Consider the following 22,531-nt stretch of genomic DNA (forward strand, 5'->3'; position numbering starts at 1 on the left):
TATTGTCCTTGCAAGGGTCCCATGCCAGCCACGAGGCCAAAAAGTCACGAGGTCCTGTGCGCTTTTGTTCACTGATGTGACGGCCATAAAGGAGGACGCGATGTGCCCCTTCGAGCAAGGATCGGGCCTGCTCCTGACCCCGTTGCATAAAACATGAACACTTCAGAAACTTGCCTGTTATTATCGTATTTTTATTTCACTAGCCGCAGCCGCCTTGATAACGCACAGTGCGTCATAAAAGCGCGCGTCGTTTTCTTTGTGACGCAGTCAACAAAGAAAGTCTCCGAGGCGTCAATCTGTCACTGTCCTCCCCGCTGAAGTCAACACTGCCAAGCATCTTCCCATGTCATCCGCTCCTTCGGGAGAAAGAAGGAAAAAATAAAAACAACTTTTCTCATTAACTGTGTAAAGACCACCTTGTAATCAAATACAATTTTTTTTTCTTTGGGTGCACAATTGCGAGAGCACGTGACAAACTGCCGCTACTCCCCTTGACAAGCGAGTCAGGCTCTTCGTCAGCAGTAAGTTTCGCCACGCTGTTGCGGCAATATTTCATGCATTTTATATTTCAGATTGGGAATGCATACCCTGCTATATGAAGACATCTGACGCAAAAGGCATTCCCTGAAAGGGCACTGTGGCAGCATTATTTATTCGCCTTCGAAATCTTTTTTTTTTCAAACTATCGCCTGTTGCGGTTTCTACCACTGCCCGCGACCTCTCTTTTGATGATTTTGTTTTGTATGAAGATTTAAGCAGCCGCAGACGTTTGGATCTATAGGACGCGGTGAAAACATAAATAAATTAAGGATAATATTTGCGGGTTGTCTGTCTTTTGTTATGCAAAAATTCCCCTTATTTTCGGTTTTGTGTCATTCGTTGTTGTTTTGGCTTTGCTCACCACCTCTCGCTTCCACCCTGTGTCCCGACATGTAGCAGTTGCACGTAGCAGTTGCATGTTTCATGTAGCTGGACCTGGTTAACTCAAGCAGGCTAGTTTTCTATTCATCACCGTTCGTTTCAAAAGAGGCTGCCGATAAATCATCCTTGGGCATGCAGTTCATAAAATCACCAACACGCAACTAAGCTTTCAACAGGGCAACTAGCTGCACAAACTTCCACCATCCAGTTAAGTATACTAGTTTACCCTTACGCAATTCATATGTTTTTGTGCAGCTGCCTTGCTAAATAACAGCCCCCAATAGCACACTCAGAACTTACTGTTGGTCTTCGAGAATGCGCGCACACTTCTACCAGGGCCGACGACGCAACTGGTAGTTCTTCAGGCGAGAAAGCAGTCCGCAGTCGTCTCGTATCTTTCAGTCAGAAGGAGCAGCGAAAGCAAACGCAATTCGGCTTGCTCACTCAAGCAGTACAGCTGCATGCATTTAGCATGCGAGGTCCACTGAGAGAAATGACGATCGCCTCCGCGCGCGCTATAGAGAGAACGTGAGACACCATGCCATAGGCGGCAAACAAGCAAGGAGGACGGCATTATGCTTCGCGTGCCAGCCGCCACTATTAATCGCCGCCGTCAATAAATGTAGAAGGGCCATATCTACCAGCCGCGTATACACGCAGCTTTCTATAGAGCAGAAGTTGTGTGTTCACCGGTGCCTTTGCTTCGCCGTTGTCGACATTTTCAGGGCAACATTCGATTAACATGTGTTGCCTTATTTGGTTGTACTTGTCCGCATTGTTGCTTCGAGAGTTTCGTCGTATTGTCCTAGTGCGGTTTTGCCTGTTATGTTGTAACTTCGTTGTGCATGCATTATCTGTTTTCCTGCTCCTTCACTCTTCAGATTAACATATGTGCTTGAGTGCGCAAAACTATATGTGCAACTATGCCGATTGTTCATGCGACAAAGAGTAGACGGCCCCATATCTGCGTGCCAATATGTCCTAGTTTCATTATGCCAATGATAGAAAAAAAGAAACACTAAAGAATATTGCCTGGGCTCTCGAAGTGTAACTAGCTTTCATGGTTGGCTCTCATTAACGACAAGCTGCTGCGCAACGCGAATCTCAGCATTAGTCAAGTTGCCTAGCGAAAACGCACTTTCCTTTCGGCCTCCACCGCATTGCGTACTGCAGTGCGAGCAGTGAAGGTCTGCTGAGAGGCAGCTTTCGTTAATTGGCTATATCTAGCTACCTGCAGCAGGTGATGTGAGCGCAGTCTGCACGTCACCATTGCAATGCAATATATTAGGTTGATCCGGAAGCAGCTTCTATAATCTTGGTTCCCCCGTATTCAAATGCACGTTCTGCGAAATCCGACATAACCCCAAAAAACAATATTGAAATTAATTTCAAAACTACAGCATTCGACGCGTGCATATCTGGGTCAGGATAGTACTGCATTCGGAGTCATTCACCGTACCAGAGCTGGGGCCCGTATTTTCTTAAATATTGTTTTCCTATGCCATTCTTTAAATGCCGACCGTCACTACGTCGGTCACGCGGGGTTTCGTCATGACGCTAGTGCTACAGAGACGGCAACACTCACACACCAAAAAAGATTTGCGCAAGAGAAATCTGGTTGAGGTTCGAACTTTATGACATTAGGTTTCCCGAAATATGTTCCAAACACTGCTCCACAGAAGTTTCATTGAAGAGGTGGCACAGTAAATGAATGATTCGAAGCCCCACGCGCGTGGCGGCGAGGTAATTACGCGCACCACTTTGCGGGGGCTTGGCAAGCACTGGAATGCTGTGCGCGAAAGCAAACCTGCATATTTTTCGGCGTGAGCAGCCAGATCCCTCATGTGGTTGTTAAGCAACAGGAACCACCTGTCAGAAGGAATGCTCAGTGGTTGAGAGAGTTCAACCACAGCACTCTCTATACACAAATAATAATACGCTATCAATACATTGTAAAACATACAAACTCATTGTAAACTGATTGAGTAAACAGATTCATCAGAGAAAACGGAGGTTCCACTCGGATATCGACATTATGTCCCTACCTATCGCTTTTAAAAGCAAGAATTCTCATAGTTCTTTTTACAGCGTAAGCTGTTATGGGCTCATTCCAATAGCCGTTTCGGTTGTCCATGGTGTCCGCCACCGCCGCCTCCTCCGCCGCCGGTGTCCGGTGTCTGTAACCGCTATCGCCGAAAATGAGAGGAAAAAAGGAACAGGCCTGCGCGGCACACGCAGCACAAACACAGCGTAAGCTGGAGGAGCGGCTCAAGAGTAGCTCCAATTTCGGAGCTACTCTCGAGCGCATCTCACATCGCACTACAAGTGGCATGATACAATGCTAATGATGATGATAATGATTTATAGAAAACTTCCGAGCTTGATTTATTCAGGTACACAGTATATATTTTTTCCAGCATTCATGTATACAACTCATTAAAATTCTTGTTCTTCCACAAACCTTCTGCCTTGTACTATTACCTGTGCATCTGCTACATGGTGTTCTACCTGGTGTAATAATATGCAACTGCAATGCAAAATGTGCACGTATGGACTCTATACGAGGCGCGCATGTCACATCGCGTGTTTTGGTGAAAAGAAAAGCAGGGAAAAGATTGATACGACCTGATTTCGTACAGTGGCTGCTCAAGGCAGATTTTGAAGGAAGAAAACAAATCATTAAGGAGATGTATACATAAATAAGATAAAAAAGTGCCTGATTAAATAAAGCAGGCTAGGTGGCCCCGTTTCACTGGGGATGCAACTAAATCATTGTCATCGTAACTCCTCGTGCGCTAGGGTGCGTTTATAGGGCATGTTTCTGCTGCCTGATAGCAAGTGCTTGCGTGGCTCAGTGGTAGAGCATCTGACTTTCACGCAGCGGGCGCGGGTTCGATAGCGGTTACGGACACCGCGGCGAACACCATCGCCAAACGAAATGTCTATGGGTATGAGCCCATAACAGCTTACGCTGTAAAGGTATTCAGTTCCCGCCGGGATCGAACCCGGGCCCACTGCGTGGGAGTCAGATACTCTACCACTGAGCCACGCAAGCGCTTGCTCTCAGGCAGCGGAAAAATGCCCTATAAACGTGGTCTAGCGCATGAGGAGTCACGATTATGATGATAATGATTTATTGCATCCCCTGTGAAACAGTCGGGGCTGTTACAAATGGTCACCTAGCCTGCTTGATTTATTCAGGTATACTGTACATGTCTTTATCTTGCATTTCTGTATACATCTCCTTAATTTTTTTTCTTCCTTCAAAATATGCCTTGTGCCACTACCTATGACTTTAAGAGATCCGGTTGTATCAATCTCTTCCCCTGCTTCCCCCCCCCCCCCCCCCCCAATCCACGCAATGTGTCACGCGCGGGCTGGTCTACAATGAATATCTTTGATTCCAACTTACGTCCCTAGGCTGCGCGCAGCAATTCAAGTGATTGATCAGGAAACGCCCTAGGAATGGTCCGTCTTCTGCGATTCCAAGGACGCCCTCCAGAGTTTTCTCTCTGCATTACGCCGTGGACACCATGAACGACTTGTCGTGGACACACGAGAAATCTGCCATCGGGCAGTTTACAAAGGATATGGCATCGTATTTCAACGGCTGCCAAGTCATTGTGGTGTCCTTGGAAACGAGCAAGCAGACGCAGCCACTCGATCGTCACAAACCAGGGCCGATTGCGTCGTTATCCTGATGTCAAGAACAGACACAGCGGTAAAGCTCAGTGTGCTTGGTCGCGAGCTTAACCAGCGCCTTTTTTCCCTGGTTCCCTACTGAAGCTCCGCCTTCCATTTGGCTTACCATGACGGGAGGTAACTCTCATTTGTCGCCTATGGCTTGGAATTGCTTTTACAACGCGTACTCCTGCCTTAACGAAATGTCAATAAGTCCAGATTGGGAAGTTTGCGGGTGCAAAAGGACGATTGCGCATCTTCTGTGGGATTGTCGTCGTTTTAGTGCACAAAGAAAAGTACTCAGCACCACGCTGGACAAAACTGACAACCTTCCCGTTACAGAAGCCAGAATTCTTGATCCCTGTTCCCAGCCGACGTCGGGATGAACTGCTTTAAAAGTGCTAGTATGTATTTTAAAAGAAACAGGACTCCTTGAAAAACTATACAATGCACGATGTTGCGTTCCTTTTTTTAAGTATTCTCTTGTTTCCTTATCTTTTGTGCCCTTACCCCATCCCCCTGTACAGAGTAGCCAACCGGACACTTAACCTGGTTAACCTCTCTGCCTTTCACCTCTTGTTTTCCTCCTCCTTCTCCTAGGTCACTGGGTCACTGGCCAGTAAGTGCGTGCTGATCTTCACTGAATGTCTTTGATGCCAACTTAGGTAACTATGTATGTGCCACTGGGAATTCGCTGCTGTACAATGACGAAAAAGATTGCTTAATTTTCTCAGATGCGTAGCGGCATTGAACCCAACTCACAATGGTTCCTCGAGGAGGCCACGCGCCGATTTCTCGGCACTGCCACAATAGTTGGCGCAATGTTACCAGAACGAAGCGCGAGATTGGCGCCAGGTTGCCGCATGAAGCGTTTCTCGACATTCGCACCCACCGGCGCGTCATGCATTTCAGAGGCCACTCGCAGGATTCACGGCGGCGGCGCTAGAGGGCGCCAGGTGTTTTTATGGAAGCACGAAAGAGGAATCCTGCTGCAGTACGCGCCTCATACATAACCCGTTTCGACCGTGGCAATACCTTTTGTCGCTGTATTGATTCAATGCTAGCGCATTACCGTCGACGGTCGTTGTGAGATGGGTTCTGTCGCTATGGTTTTCTCGCTCTTGTCCGTTACCAATGGCTTATTTGAATTTAAGCATTAACTTACCAAAGGTATCAAAATAGCTTCCGCGCCAACAGTGGAGAATCCTGTTCTTGCTCTGGTTATGTCGCTGCTTAAAGAAGAAAAAATGCGACAGAACGAGCAATAACTCTCGTGCTACGAAGCAGTCGCGTTGATGGAAGCTTCTCATTAACAAAAAAAAAAAAAAAACGTTTGGCAGAAGGATGTGTCGATGCGACAAAATCTAAGATGAATGACGTAAGGGTAAAAAAAGGAGATTTGCAGAAAAAAAAGGAAGACAGAAACAGAAATCGTCTGCCAGTTGCTATAAATCAATGGCCATGTCGAAAGCTTTTCTGCCGACAATGATACAGCTGAGCCTAACTTCTCTTGTTTGCTTGAAAAACAAACTGGTTGTCTATGTTACATCTTCGCAGATATAGTGAGTGTAAAGGAAACAGCGAAATATATCATATCGTCTCCTCGTCGAGAAATCCGTCATTACAACGGTACGTTCACGGGAAAAAAATGAAGTGAGGAATAGAAGCTGAAAGGGCCTCTGGAAGCTTATAGATTCGGGACAAATTTTCGTTTCTTTGATGGCTACAGTGCGAGAGATCTAAGATGGTGAACGTACACGATGTCACTTTCATGAACAGAAATGTTATTGGGATATAATAGCATGGAGAGCGCTTAACAGAAAAAAAAATGAGGAAAGTGGGAGCTGCTGTGAGCGAGGCTTGAGAAGAGGGCAATACAAAGTGGTCGTAGTTACTGTGCTCATTCCTCACTTCGGCAACACGTTGTCACTGCCTAGGCACTAGCAATTGTACAACCCTCCGGCTACTGTATTGGCTGTTTTTGTGTTTTGCAAGCATTGGGGCTCGCAGACGTTCCCGACGTTATACTTGTCATGCTTACGAAAACAAGAAAATAAGATTAAATGGAAGGCAACATATCTGTAAAACAGGAATACTTCCTCTAATACCTTGGAACCCTGATGTTGCAATAAATAAATAAATAAATAAATAAATAAATAAATAAATAAATAAATAAATAAATAATAAATAAATAAATAAATAAATAAATAAATAAATAATAAATAAATAAATAATAAATAAATAAATAAATAAATAAATAAATAAATAAATAAATAAATAAATAAATAAATAAATAAATAAATCATACTCAGTTGTGGTACCCGCTCTCAAGGAGTTCAGGGCGTGAGTCTGTACAAAGTAAGAAAAATATCTTTATGAACTGCGTGAAAGGGTCCGAGATACATTTTAAGATGTTCAAGAACGATGACAGTGGAATTGTGTCCTCAATTCGCTTGCTTAGACGCAGCAATACACTTTTTTTTTACGCTAGTATGCGCTGCCTAAACAAATATTAGTAGAATGTTAATACAGTATTGACATCATTAAGATATTTTCAAACCAGCGCAAACAGTGGGGTTTAGAGTTAATAACTTCCTACACACTAAATGCATGTTCAGTAATGTTGCAGATAATTGACCTCTGGTCCCCCCGTAAGTTGGTACACGTGTGTTCAAGAAGGCACAAGTCACGAGTGTCATTATTGTGGTTAATTTTCCATGATAAATATGGGCGAACGTTCCTATCCCGATTGGCCAGTGCCGGCTCCTATGATCCTCTCTACTCTTCTTAAAACCCTCTCCTTAAAACATTACGAATGGGTCATTCGCAGCTTCTAGCTCCCTGTGCGGTGGTCTCGTTATCATTGCTGGTCAGTTCCGGAACTTCAGCTTGTGAGGAGAGAGAGAATAAACATTTTCATTGTGTAAAGGTAGTTTAGAGAATGCATTTAGCTTGGGCCGCGTCCTGAGCCCTCGCGATCAGCCGTTGCTTATCCACGAGGTTGGAGCTGGCCAATGCTCTCTCCCAAAACTCGTTGGTGGGATAAGGGTTCAGACGATTTAGTGGTGCCTGTCGACAACCCCCTACTATATCTGCCTAAGAGACCCAGGTTCTCCGCAAAAGATACATTGCGGAATCTGTGATGCAAGAGAACTTTCGTGAATGCGGGTAACGTGGTGATTTCGCCGCAGCACTGCGTGATTTTTTTTCTTTATACGAACTTTATCTACCATGTCTAGGAAAGGGAAATAATGTTTGCTTAAAAAAACACACTTTTGGAATGTTGTAGCCACGGGGATTCAAGCATGATGGTGATTCACATGAATATGGAGGTTTGAAATGAACCAACGTGGAAAAACAAGAGATGTCTCAAGGGTCAACGTTTAACAAGAGTTTCAGATGAAGACAAGTTCCCTTGTGTAAACTTTGCCTCCAGGGATGTCTCTTGTTTCGCCACTCTGAATGTTTTCCTGCTGGAAGGTTTTCTTACCGCAGCATAAGCTCAGCACTTGCGGACAAATTAACTGCTATAAGGCAGGTTTAATGTTGCACGTAGAGGCAGGCGTTTTACTTCGTAGCGAGGACAGGCATATGTCGCGAATGCATTAGAGGTGCTTATTTGCTAAGAACACCGTTCGCGTAACAAGGATATCCATCCGTGTGGCCGTAGTCAACATCGCGAAATAGCTAATGCCGCTTTCGAGGCTTGTTCGCCAGAACGTTTTTAATGATTTTGTGTAAAAATGATGTATCTTATGCTTGCTCATTTTAACAGCACAAAGTAGAATTTAAGTCTTAAGAAAATGTAGTGAACAAATATATAGAAAAAAAGCTCATTAGGCGAAGCATGGATAGCGATAGCAAGGTATTAGGAAACTACACGAAGCAAGGTTCGTTGTTTTATTAGCCGTATAAGTTGCAGACACCTTCGTTTAATAATTAGATTAACAATCTTGGTGTCACGTGCGCACATGCACCCGCCGTGGTTTCTCAGTGGGTATGGTGTTGGGCTGCTGAGCACGAGGTCGCGGGATCGAATGCCGGCCACGGCGGCCGCATTTCAATGGGAGCGAAGTGCGAAGACACCCGTTTACTTAGATTTAGGTGCATGTTACAGAACCCCCAGGTGTTCCAAATTTCCGGAGTCCCCCACTACGGCGTGCCTCATAATCAGATCGTGGTTGTGGCACGTAAAAGCTCATTATTTAATTTAATTTAACGTACGCACATGCCTATATACACAGATTTCGCTTGATGACCACGAACACTCGCTGTCAAGACGATTGCGTGATAAAGGGCGGCGACAGCGGGAAGCGAAATCTTCCTGCTGCCTTTCGCTTCACCGCGTCTCACACACTTGAGATTAAGCGACCTCAAACACTAAGCGCGCGGGAAGACAGCGTGCATCAAGGCGCCAGCCATCTCGGCTTACCGTGAGTCGCATGCGGCGCGCCAGCCATGTATGCGCTAAGCCGTGCGGAAAACCATGCCCAGCCACGGCCAAGCTATAAGAGAAGACGTGCGCTCTCCTCGCGTAGCGCACGGTTGATCCCGTGACCTTCAACATTGGGCGCTCGGGAAAACGGCGCGCATCGAGCCACCGTCCATCTCGGCTCTCCCTCACACCCCTTCCCTATTACTCGACCCACACGGTGCGCAGGGTGCGATTTTATCGCAATTTGACTTAATACAGAACATCACGGCTACGGCTACGACTAAAATCTTCCTGGGTTTTCGATATTACTGTTATCACAGCAAAAAAAAAATTACGCCAGGTATAGATACGTCTATTTCTGTACTCTACAAACTTTTCACGGTGATTTTTTTATATGTAAAAGTAGTGCTAACAATGCTAAAACTTTATCAGCCGTATTTATAGAAAGGTTGGCGCCAGGCGTCTTGTAGGCAGGGTAAGCCTCCACGCCTGGTAGCTGTGGTGACTTTCCCACCTTCCCTCCTAAATTTTGCTCTTATCCTTTTTGCACTAAGATTTTACAAAAAATCCAAACATCATCACTGAGACAGCTGTTACTATGATATAAGGCAGAAACTCGGTTTGTCGCTAAATTTTAAAATTTCTCGTTTTACACGGTAACAGAGATAATGTAATGCGCAGAGAGACAGGTAGGTTAGAATAAATAGCAGAAAGAAAAATTGACAGAAGACCAGCAGTCGAGCGCGTGGGCGCAGCTGACGTCGAGAAACTGTTCCGGTCACTGAGCCCAGTCAACTGCTGGAAAGAGAACATTGTCAGCGCTGTTTCCTGAGCTAGTGACGCGTGAGACCGAGTTCCAAAAAATACCAACATAGAAAATGGTTTTCCGCTCAGTCGATCCAACGCAGTTCGAACATTATCACATAGGACTTCATAGAGACGATAAACGTATTACAGTCTTGCATATGTACAATTCGCACATAGATTCCTTTCCCATATCAATGAGGAATGTTCAAACATTAGCGAAACTCGGCGAAGACAACTTGACCGTTCTTACGCCCTGTAACTGAGTAAAGGGAAAAACATTTTGGCGTTTCACTTTCCAGAACCATGACCTCACCTTGAGGCACACTGTAGTGGGGGACTCCGGAACGATTCTGGGCAGCTGGGGTTCCTGACGTTCACTCAGTTCACTTTACTGGAGCATTTTGGCATTGTGCCCCCACCGTAATGTGGCCGTCGTGGTCGGGGTGGAACGAGCGACGTCGAACTCAGCAGCAGTAATGCATAGCCACAGAGCTACCGTGCCGGGTGCTGAGTGGAGCTTAAAACTTCCAAAGGTGAGCGGTATAGTTGAAAAGCTTCCTGAACTCTTGAGCTCCAACTCAAACTTTTGAACTTCCGTGCTGTAGCATACTCAGCACGAAGGGCTCAGTAGGCTAGAACTGCAACGGCAACGCGGATGCAAGTCTTTCATACCAGAAGCTGTAAAGTTTGCCTCGTAAGGCAACTGGAGGAGTGGTAAAAAAATCTTTAGGTATATTTTATTTTCCTCTTGCTCCATTAGCTGTTTTGACCGAAGTTTATGACGACTGGTACGCAGCTGATTGCGCGGAAACCATATAAACAGCGCAAGGTTTAGCATTCACCTGTCGCAATGAAGATACCAAGCAGAAAACACCACTTTATAGTATAGACGAAGCCGGGTTGCCTTGACGGAAGCTGGTGTTTTTATGTGCTACCTTCAACGTTTACCGGTATATTTCGCGTTCCGCTATTTTCTTTGCTTTCTATCCTCGAAGCTTTGCAATAAGGATTGGTTGTTTGTTCGCTTGTTTGTTTCCTGCTTCTATTTTGTTCATTCATTGCCACAGTAGAACCCATCAAAGCAGGGTTTATGGTGGGCACTGTGCGGTGCCTATAAGGGAAATGGGACGCAAGCAGAAAAAGAAAAAAAAAATAACGGGAGCGTGTGTAGCAAACAGGTTCTGAACACCTTCCTGTGGGGACCTGCTGCTGTGCCACCTCGAGAAGAAATATCTTCAAGGGACGTAGTCGTAAAGTGTCGGTGCGTGCTTGTCGACGCTTGCAGTACAAGCTAAAGGAAGGCATCTATCTCAACTGAAGTGGCATTTGGTCGCCCACGCTTCTATAACGAGCTGCGGCTCATATTTTTTTTGCTATGTCTTCCATTTTTGATGCTATGCTTACACCGTTTCTATTATCTATTTTACTTTATTTTCAATGCCCCCCCCCCCCCCGCCTTTTTTCTTGTTTTCGTCACATTGCCTTGGGGGGCAAACTAGAAAACGCCGAATTATGCATGTCCCTTAGACGCCTTGCGAGTTTTTAGAGGCTGCAAGAGGATAAAAAGGCCAAAATTGTCTCTTGCTGGTTAACTTTGGCGAAACATTTCTTGGGAGTTAAATATAGTTTTATAAAACTGACAAGGGCCCCTTTTTTGCGGCGGCCACTAAAGTGTTTGCTGCTGTGTCCCTCCTTTCTTTTACGCGGCATATAGTCTAGTATAGCGTCGTTGTCACTTTGAAGTCGTCTTCAACGATTCACTCTCGCCATATGGGGAGCAATAACAAAGCTTGGCTGACCACTGACTCTGCGGGACCGAAATCATGCGCCTGGGACATGGCACGCTTGAAAGCTGCGCGCTCTACCCACTACGTCATTGCGCTGCCTTGACGCTTGGTCATTTGCACGGGGTTATCTGTGCAACACTAACTATAACAGTTGCTCACAACTTCTAACAGTGGCCCCGCACTATGCGGTTGCACTAGTATAACACAAAGAGCATGTATGTACACGAGAGCATGTCGGAGTACGCTGTGAGATCCTGCCGCTGTAGCAGTATATGAACTCATAGCCGGAGGAATTATTCGCTCGTATCTGTTGCCGTCGCTATTTGAGAAATGTTCGAGGCGGCTTACTGTTAATTATTCATTGAGAAGAAACTGGAATAACCACTGCATGTATATCATGCAATTTTAAGTATACGAGGAGGTCACTCGATATTTCGCCTACTTCTATGCCGTGATTAGAAACTTATCACTGGAAAGCTCATATTTATTCCTGTGGTCCTGTCAAAGCAACTGCTGCTTTAAGTGTGCATATCAATTGTTTCTTTCACATTTTTGCGCAAGTTTTAAATAGCAGTTGGTTATGTCACGGCCATGCGTCATCATTACGACCCTTAGCGACAATAACTATGCATGTGTGGCCCATCCTCAGGAAATAATGTCAATAAGACACTTAGCATTTTAGCAATTTATGCCCTGAACATTGCAGATCTAATAACTTCTTACATACGCTGAAGATTCAGGAACACTGCCAAGATCATTCATTGTAGCGATGCTCATTGTATCTTCTTCCCTGGGCGAATGCCACTGCTGGCACCACAATGATGAAGCTGAATTTCTGGACCAGTAAATCGTATGCTGCAGCTTCTCTCACGCGCTGTGTGCTCTGTACCTCATCCTCAACGCAGGAGTTCTGCATTCCTTTCGTTTAGCCTGAAATTCGATGATGCACCCAGAGGTACCAATTGTAAAAGCCAACAACAAAACGGTTGGCCTTATCAGCCCTATATTGTTCTAGGTTTGTTACTGCTGTTTTGATGCTTCGGAAAGACCCGGGGCGACTTCCGGCATGGTTCTATTCTCGCGCTTCCGGTCGTTTTGTTCCCCGCCTATACAGGAGCGTCCGCATGACTGACTATTTCTATTGTACGCTCTTTTCTTTCTTTTGCCAGAGCGTTGCGTCAAAAGTTTCGTACGCCTGATAAACAATGCCACAAAATCCCATATTCGCCTATGACTGAGAAAAAAGTTTTATCAATGAGCTCGTCAGAAGAAAGTTCCTCACTGTTTCACATTGTGTGGCAATGTTGCTTTTCTAATATTGAATATATCTAAAAAGAAAACTATCTTTCAGGAATGCTAGAGAGACTCGGTAAACTATTTCCAAAATTTTGGTCGTGATGACCTCACACGCTTATAAGAATCACCGGTAGAGTTGACCACAAGTGATCTATTCTGTATATTCTCGTAGAAGTCCGTAAGGAAACGAATTCTCACTCTGCGAACGATCGCATAAATTTAAAGTATCTCTTTCATCATTGTAGTGCGGAAGATTCCCAGTGGCACACACCTAGTTACCCAAGTTGGCGTCAAAGGCATTCATTGAAGAGTGGCGTTCACCTACTGGCGGATACCCAGTGCCCCAAGTTAGCATCAGATAGGTTCACTGGAGACTAGCACCGACCGAGTGGCGCATACTCAGTACTCCAAGTCGGCGTCAAAGCGTTTCTTCGAGCAGAGGCACCTACTCGGTCCGGCATCTAGAGCTACCCATGTCAGCGTGAAAGAGGTTCGTTGAAGAGCACCACATATGTACACATTGCCACATACTCAGCCACCCAAGTTAATCCGACGATTGGTTGCGAACCCTGTTCCTTCAGCAGAGCAACCCGATGCGGTAGCCATTCGAGCATGTACTAGCCAGTCACCCAGGTCGGCAGGAAAGCGGTTAGATGCGCACAAATATACAAAGTTCCCGGAAACAGCGTGAAGTGCCCTAAATACGCAAAGAACCACAGGTGGTTTAAATTATTCCGGAATGCCCCACTACAGAGTGCCTCATAATCATATCATGCTTTTTTTGCACATAACCCCCACAATTTTTTTTATTAAGTTGCTCACGGGGCGAAAAATTTATCGTCTGGTCTTACGGCACCAAAGTTCAATGTCACCAAAATTGATGATGCCACCATTGGTCGTGGAACCCACGACCAATCGACGGCGTTGAACCCATGGTCTTCGGTGTTAATTAAGGTAAAGTTCATTAAGCACCTCGAACCCACGACTTTTGGTGGGACCAAAATTGATGGGGACACCATTAATAGTTGAACCCACGTTCATTGGTGAAAGTCGGACCCACTATCTTTGGTGTAAATTAGGACGAAGTTAGGGAATTAGGGCGAAGTAATTAAAGTACATTTATTTAGGATAGAGTTAATTAAGGCACTCGGGCCCACAACCTTTGGTGGGAGTCGAGCCTAGTACCTTTGCGGTTAATTTAGGGGAATTAATGCACAGTTTATAAAGACACTCAAGCCCACGACCTTTGGTGGGAGAATACAAGTAATTGGAAGTAACAACGCATTCGAACGAGAATGTCAAGTAATTTAATTAATGTCTCGTGAACGCGCAGGCTTTCACCTTCACCCTCTTTAGCGCATGCTAAAAGGACTGCCAACTTTTAGGTAATGTGCTCCTTGGCAGCGTTTGCCTATTTCTTCTCATAGTGCCTTACGTTTGAGTTCGATAGCAGCCTCTTCATTGTACCATTCTTATCCTTATCCTCGTGTTAAAAAGCGTTATATTTATTCGATAGCTATTTCTTTACAATGCTGCTGAATGGGAGGCCTTCTTCCTGAATAACGTTCCTTTTCCTGTTTTCAAATTGCGAAATTGTGAAGAATCCTAACAGATCAATATCCTGCGCAGCCTCTGAAATATATTTTATTTGTTTTCCTCGTACTGTTTTTTTTTTAAATTATGGGGTTTTACGTGCCAAAACCACGATCTGATTATGAGGCACGCCGTAGTGGGGGACTCCGGGAATTTGGACCACCTGGGGTTCTTTAACGTGCACCTAAATCTAAGTACACGGCTGTTTTCGCATTTTGCCCCCATCGAAATGCGGCCGCCGTGGCAGGAATTCGATCCCGCGACCTCGGGCTCAGCATCCCAACGCCAACTGGGCTTTTCCACTTCCTACTTATGCGTTCACTAAGTAAGGTATTCAGTTTTTGCAATCGCGTCGGTTGCGTGAGTTCTAACCACGTGTCTCTTCTGGTATACCTAAAGTCGACACCAAAGTGGCTGGTAACTCTGTTATCATCAATGCTTCAACCTTCTCCAGAGCCCACCTGCAGGGGTATACCTTACTGGCATGCTTTTGTTCACGAAGGAAGGCGACAAATGCCACTTTGGTTGGACATTATCCAATTGGGACATAGTGAATAAAAGAGGCACGCATGCAGGCGGGAAAGGGTATCAGAAACGAGTAACACCTTTTAGATCAGACTCGCTATTCCTATCCTTATTGAATATAGCGACGGGGCTGACGTGGCATGTGGCCGTTAACACGTAGCGCCGGCAGCAATGAAAACGCAAAAAACATCGCCCATCGGGGAAACGCTGTCGTAAGCGTTATTTTTGCACATGGAAGACCGAAGCGCCGTTCATTGTTGTGAGCGATAGGCACTTCTCACAACACTGACCGAGTGCTGTAAACGAGGCTGAGAAATAGACAAATGCAATGATTGGCACTAGGATGCCATCGAATCGATATCTTCTCAGAAGGTTATCAAAGCTAGGAAGTTTAGATCGTGGCGTGCTCTTACTGGCACAGACAGAATATTGTTTAAAGTTTTAAGACTCTAGGTACGTGAAGGTAGTAAAAGGAAGAAGGAGGCCCTCCTTTCGCTTTGGGGTTTGTAAGAAAAATGGTGTTTCCTACTTTGCTTTCTTGCTAGTCCATGTAATCTACAAGTGCATTTAAGTGGGCCGTCCATTTACTGGCCGTCCATTTACTGATTATAAGTATTTATTAGTATATCTATCCTGTTTGTCGTCTCCTCCGTGCTACTGCCATCAAGAAAAACGATGACTTAACTAGTAGAAAATTAAGTCGGACGCATTCCTTTAGGCAGACTGTGAAACCTATCTACATATCTATATATAGCGGCGCGATACACAGCCTGCGGCAGTGCAGTATTTTATTTTGTTTTCGATGTGTTTTGAATAAAAAAGTTTGCTATTTAATAATGGCCAGCTATTAGAAGTGGACGCATACATCTGTGTTCTCGCCTCTTCTTTATGTATATATATGTAGACATTGATATATATATATATATATATATATATATAAAACAAATGAACCATGGATATATTTTTGTCAGCTGGGACACGAACATTATATTTTTCTTTCGTAACGACCATTTTACCCTTTCCTCACAGACATTTTTTACGCTGGTAATTTGACTGTACTGTCCAACGTGTTGCCGCCTAGTAACAACCGGCGGGGACTAGTCGACCACATTGGGAGTTGGACACCTTCCGCTTGGAGAGTTTCTGATTTGCATATGCCCAAGGCACTCAGTAGTCACAACAGTACTGTAGAATTTTTTTGGTTTTTCAAGCACCCTCATTACGAAGTCAGTAGCGCAATAGGGATTTAAAGCAAGCTTTGCTTTCTCTATTATTTCGTTGCATCTGCGAAAGGCGCTAAAGGAAAAAAAAAGTTGTCATCTTAATAATTACTTGCTCGGCACTGATACTCAACGTTCCTTAGAAATTATGAATCACTAAATTTCATATTATCTAACTGGTGGCCTAAATACGAGAATACTTTTTTTTACATCCCAGTGGAATCAGTTAACGCAATTGCGTTTATTTTTCTGCAACTTACATATGGGTAAAGGCAATCTTGGTTCGATTGGCGTGAACGCTTCGGCCTTAAACATGGCCAGAAGGGCTGGCAAATTTTTGTTTTGATGTTAGTACAAACGATAAATTGTAGTTAACTTCTGCGTCAAGCGATCTAGAGCACTTCCCAGATTTAATGCCACACATGCCACATTTTGAGCCTCGCCTGCTCCTGAAGTTTCAGCGTCTCATTCATCTGTTGTAACACAATGAAAGATATTACCTGACTAATGTAAGCAGACGTTGCTGGCGGGACACGTTCGAAATTTCCTATCTCATATGCTGTATATAAAGGCGCATTTCAATTAACCGTTAATGAACCACGGGCTCGGGGCGCGAAGTGCTAATCTACCTCTGAGAGGTCCTATCGGGCGCGAAATTAAAAGTGGTCTAGGCCGGTCAAAACGGCGTCTCTTCCGCGAAAGAGCTTTGTGAAATCGAAAGAACGACTGCGCTTTGTCCAAAGCGATCTCATCTGCTCTCCCCACTATACGGAGGCGCATGCGCATTGCCCCGCGCCCAAGACTTCAATGCCTTTGGACACGCCATTGACTCCGCCATCACGTGTGCCTGCTGGCTGCCCAATCTGGGATTGTATGAGCTAGTCCTATTGATTAGAAAGTCTCCGGACGAAGGAGGCGAATCGGAACATGCAATGGCTCAAGTAGGGTGGCTCAATGCTCAATTAGCTCGGTGCCTTCCACACATATTAGGCCATGAAATGTTTCAGGTAACGGTAAAAACGGTTTTCTTGTTTTCTTAATGTAAAATATGCAAATATTTTAAATATTGCTAAACAGGAAAAGCACACAGTCAAAGAGTACGCACTATCTCGTCTTCCGAACGTTCTGACATAACTCAAAGGTATTATAAGCCAGTTTGGCATTTGACACCGCTGCCAATTTTGTGCCATTATAAGTAGCTCTACACGTAACCCAAATACTGCGCGTGCAACTTAAGCGTACATTCACATTCTTTTTTGGGCGCTAGATAGCGCATACAAAAGGAAACACACGCAAGGCGCCACCGCTCTTAACTTGTGCGTGTCTTTCCTTTTTTTTTTGTCCAATCTAGCGCCCAAAACAAGTATTTGTTTTGGGCGCTAGATTGGTATAACAACCAAGAAATGGTTGTTATAAAGTTATGTATCAATCCACCCTCCACCCTCACCTACATTTTATACGTTCAGAGGCGCCGACGTGATCATGGGAAGAAACCCCAATATTCATGTAAATGACATTGCAACACTAAAAACTCCTTCAAATGACCTTTCTCCATGGCTTTCCCTTCCTTTGCCAAGTAAATTTGGCAACCAGCGTTAAAACTTATATCCTATTTATTCTTTCGGCATAGTTGTGAAATATTCGTCGTTTATGAGTATCCTATACACAATGTTCACATCGCACGATATAGACGAAACTAATTTTATAACGCTTTTATACTTGCTTTTCTGAAATATACCGATGTCGGAGTTCAATTGACGATCCATCTATTTGTTGGCGTGCGCAAACCACGATATCGTAGTTAAAATGCACCTGTTGAAATGTGATTAGTAAAATGCCGTATTTATCTGGCGAATTGCCGTTTGCTAGGAAGGTTATCACAAGTGGAGGCGCAAGGGATTTTATCACAGGAACAGAGATCGTTGAGAATGGATGCTGCGTGTATTGTCTAACTACTTAGCAAATTGAATCAATGCATTGAATCACACTTTATTACATACACGCACTCTCATCAAAAGTAAGCGAGGGAAATTAAGCTGCGAGCGTAAACCAACAGGCAGTGATTCGAGCCAATTTTGTTTTGCCATCCCATGGCGTATAACGCTAATCTAGCTTACTCCATCTATCATCACGCCGAGTTTTCATATTGGCATGACATGGTGATTTGACGAAACATTTCGTCATGCCGCCTGATCTCACGGGTCATAGTATCATGGCTCATGCCTAGGATGACGCGTATATTGGAACTCTAGACAGGACAACGCCTTAGTAACAGTGGTTGAACGCGATTGGCTGAAACACCGCCAGTGACGCTCTGATGTCATGGCGTGGGGATTATTGTATTTGCGTGTCGTCCACGATTGGTTATGTTAGGTAGGTTCGGTTAGGTTGGCGTAAAAAGCGGTAGGTGTCGCGGCATACTCTCGCGGTAGTTGCAAAGGGCGTCGAGCGCCGCCGGCGGCGTTTCAGCCAAGCGCGTTCAACTGCGGCTACTAAGGCGTTGTGCTTTCTACATTTTCAATATATGCAGCTGGGACGGGATGGGGCGAGACGGGGGGGGGGGGGGGGGGGGTGAGAGGGAGTGCTGGCGATGACCGACCCCTACCAACGCCAGGAGTCACCAGTCTGTACGCGCCCCAACAAAGTTGCACAATTTTTTCAAATAAAAATCTCGCCATAGTAGCGATTTGCAATAAACAAGGTGCAGTACGTTTCTTGACATCTACCAATGCAGATAGAACGGTTATGGCCTGCAGTAAAACTAGAACCATCACAGAAATGAAACCGATTTTCTGTTTATGACTAATTGACATTGAATGCAACAGAAGGCACCAGCGAAAGATGCGCAACTGATCTGTCAGGCATTATAAAGAGGAACTGTGTTTTATTAACGCCAAAGCTTTACATGTCTTATGGGTAAAAAAATCCGATGTCCTGCGTTATGGCACTAAAATTGTGGTGCCACCATGGTGCCACCAACAAAGGCCGTGGGTTTGAGTGCCTTAATTAACATACCTTAATTAAAATAGAGCTAATAAAAGCACTTCAACCAACTACCTTTGCTGGGAGTCGAACCCACGACCATTTGTGTTAATTAAGGCAAAGTTAATTAAAGTTCATTGGTCAAAAATGCGATGTCCGTTGTTATGGCACCAAAATTCATGGTGTCACTATGCCACATGGTGCCCCCATGTGTTGGTGCCACCATGGTGCCACCAACAAAGGTCGTGGGGTAGAGTGCCTTAATTAAGATAGAGTTAATTACGGCACTCAAACCAACTACCTTTGGTGGAACGAAACGAGTAATAGGAATTCGTAACAATGCATTCAAATGAAAATGCCAAGTAAGTGATTAATTGTCTCGTGAGCGCGCAGGATTTCGCTTTCATCTTCTTTAGCGTATGCTAAAGTGACGGTTTCTGCCAAATTTTGATTGTCATCCAGCTGAAAAAAAAAATTGTATAACTCGGCACACTTGACCATCGCGACTGGGTTCATTCGGGACACTCCCGCTTGCACGGCCTTCTGACGTGACGCTGAGGTTCGTCGCTGCTGTAGAACGCCAATATAGCCTGGAAGTCAAACTGGTTTAGCACGACGAAGAGTGCCAGCCTTTGTACACTGTGTCAGCGCGCTTAACAGTATGGGGTAAATTATACGCCAGGGGCAGCGAGAGCTTCATGAAGTTGACGAAAGATCGTGATGTCTTTGAACATAACTTCAGGCACCGGGATGCGAGTGTAGGAGTAACATTAGGCTGTGGTATGTTCACTGCGGCCTTGTCTACCGATTACGCCGACTTACTTGCTATGCTTAAAGAGGGTCGACAGATACTTAAAAATGCCATTGCGACGCGCATAATGCATGTATTTTTTAATACTTGTGAGGGGTGTATTATAATTCTAGAGTTTTTGAGGACAAACCACTATTTTCTCACTTTAATCTCGCAAGGAACGCAGACTGTACACGCTCGCTATGAATAGCTGAGCCAGCAGATTACGTTTTTGTAGACTTGCATCACTTGAGTATTGTGAATATATATATATATATATATATATATATATATATATATATGTGTGTGTGTGTGTGTGTGTGTGTGGTGTGTGTTTGTGTGTGAGTGTGTGTGTGTAGGGGCATATCAGCCCTTTCATATGGAAAGAAGGATAAAATATATATGGTCGTGCGACAAGAATTATAAGCGAAACTGGGGCACCGCATGCAATACTGCACTGCGAAGATTGTTTACTTCGCTTTCGCGTTGACGGTTCACTGGTGACGGCACCGGATATTATTAGCATTTCTCGAGGCAACTTCAAAATTTTTGCACATGACAGCTCATTTCTCCAAGCGTATATTTCAAACCAGTTCAAGAAAAGCTAACTGCAAACTTCTCTATTTTTTTTTTCTTGGGGTGGAAGTCCGAAAAGAAAGCACGAGGATCACGCATCACTGAACAAAACATTTTAAAAAGAATGCATTGGTATGCATTTGCGATTTTTCTGTAGGCAAGTGGTCAACAAGGAGTACAGTCAACCACAAAAGTTTACGGACCACAGGATCTCAGAAAAATATTCAATTCCTTAGAAGCCTGTAGCAGTAGCCAGTAAAAGTGTGCACGACAATTTTGATAGCATATTCTAGTGGAGGCCCGAAATGCAAATGCCAGGCTGCGTTGTAAGGGTGCGGAGATATTCAGCTGTTGCTCAGATTTCATGGTTTGTAATATTTTTTGGGTGCTTGTACGTATTTGTAGTCTACACACACACACACACACACACACACACACACACACACACACACACACACACACACACACACACACACACACACACACACACACACACACACACACACATATATATATATATATATATATATATATATATATATATATATATATTTTGCCGTTTGTCCTGCTCTATTTCTTGAACCTCTTGGATATTCTTTTCCAGTATGAAGCTGGAGTACCATGAAGAGAAGTTATTTCTCTTCTGTTTACAGTCACATCTTGTGTGATGTACCCTAATGTAGGTAATTTGTCTCGTGTTTCATTCTTATGGGTCGAACATTTATTTATGCTGATACGCAACAAAATGTCGTATATAGCACTTGAGATGTACTTGTATTCGCGTAATAATAACGTCCCCGAAGGAGGGTTGTATATAGAGGCATATAGCTCTTTGTCATGGGCGTTACTAAAATTTTCAAGGATGATGTGTAATGTCTACAGAACAACAGGGCATCTATTCACGAATACTTTCAAATAAAATATTTTCCAAGGCAAGCGACAGCATGGCGTTTGTTGCAAACAGAAACATACCCAAACCCGGTGGCCTACCAAAGCTACTATCCAGAACTTTACACCGATCGATGCAGATTCTGTCAAGAAAGGACGGACTTACAACATATGGTTTGGGCTTGTCCTGGGACATCCACACCGAATAAAACGCACAAGACCAGAGAGCAGTGGGAGACCGCGCTGCTCAGCTCTGCACCGGAAAACCAACTTAAGGTAATCCAGCAGGCAGAAGATGCCACCAGAGCCCAAGGGCTCGAGGCCGTCATCTAGGTAGAGAGGCCTAGGTCTCACAAATCTGCTACGCAAATAAAGTTTATTCCTCCTCCTCCTCCTCCTCCTCCTCCTCTAATGCATTTTGTATAATGCAACAGGAAAAAAGAGCAGAATATAATTTTTGGCAGAACCTGAGCACATCAAGTAGGAGATGCGCACATCACATAAAAGTTTAGAAAAAGGAAATCGACCACTCACCTTGACTGGGGACTCCATTAAAAAGAACGCGTTACAATCACACCAACAAGGTGGGAAACGAAGAATTAAAACAGCTTTGAACCATGTAAGAGATGTTTATTCCCATAATCTGTGTTTCTTCGTCCAAGAGAGCAAAAAATTATGGCCACAACATAATTCCAATTAGCACAACAATGCAACAACATGGCGACTGGGGTTAGTTGGTTAAAGTTCATGTTGAATAGATCTTGAAGAGCACCTGGTACAAAGACAGCTGGTTACACAAAGGCAGAGAGAAGTGCTGTTCTGTCACCCCTTCTGTGACATTTGTGTGTGTGTAATGGTGTGCTTCAAGATTTGTTCAACAAGCACCGCAATATTTTCTTTGCTTTAGTAATAGAATGTAGATGTCTCACACTCATGACTAAATGTTTAACCATTCACTGTAATGTTGAAAACCTTCATGCTGATTTTCATTAATAAGGCATTGTAGTCGGCCTTGCGTTCTCGCCTCCCC

The sequence above is a fragment of the Dermacentor silvarum genome, chromosome 4 (assembly GCF_013339745.2).
Source record: "Dermacentor silvarum isolate Dsil-2018 chromosome 4, BIME_Dsil_1.4, whole genome shotgun sequence".
Lineage (NCBI taxonomy): Eukaryota > Metazoa > Arthropoda > Arachnida > Ixodida > Ixodidae > Dermacentor > Dermacentor silvarum.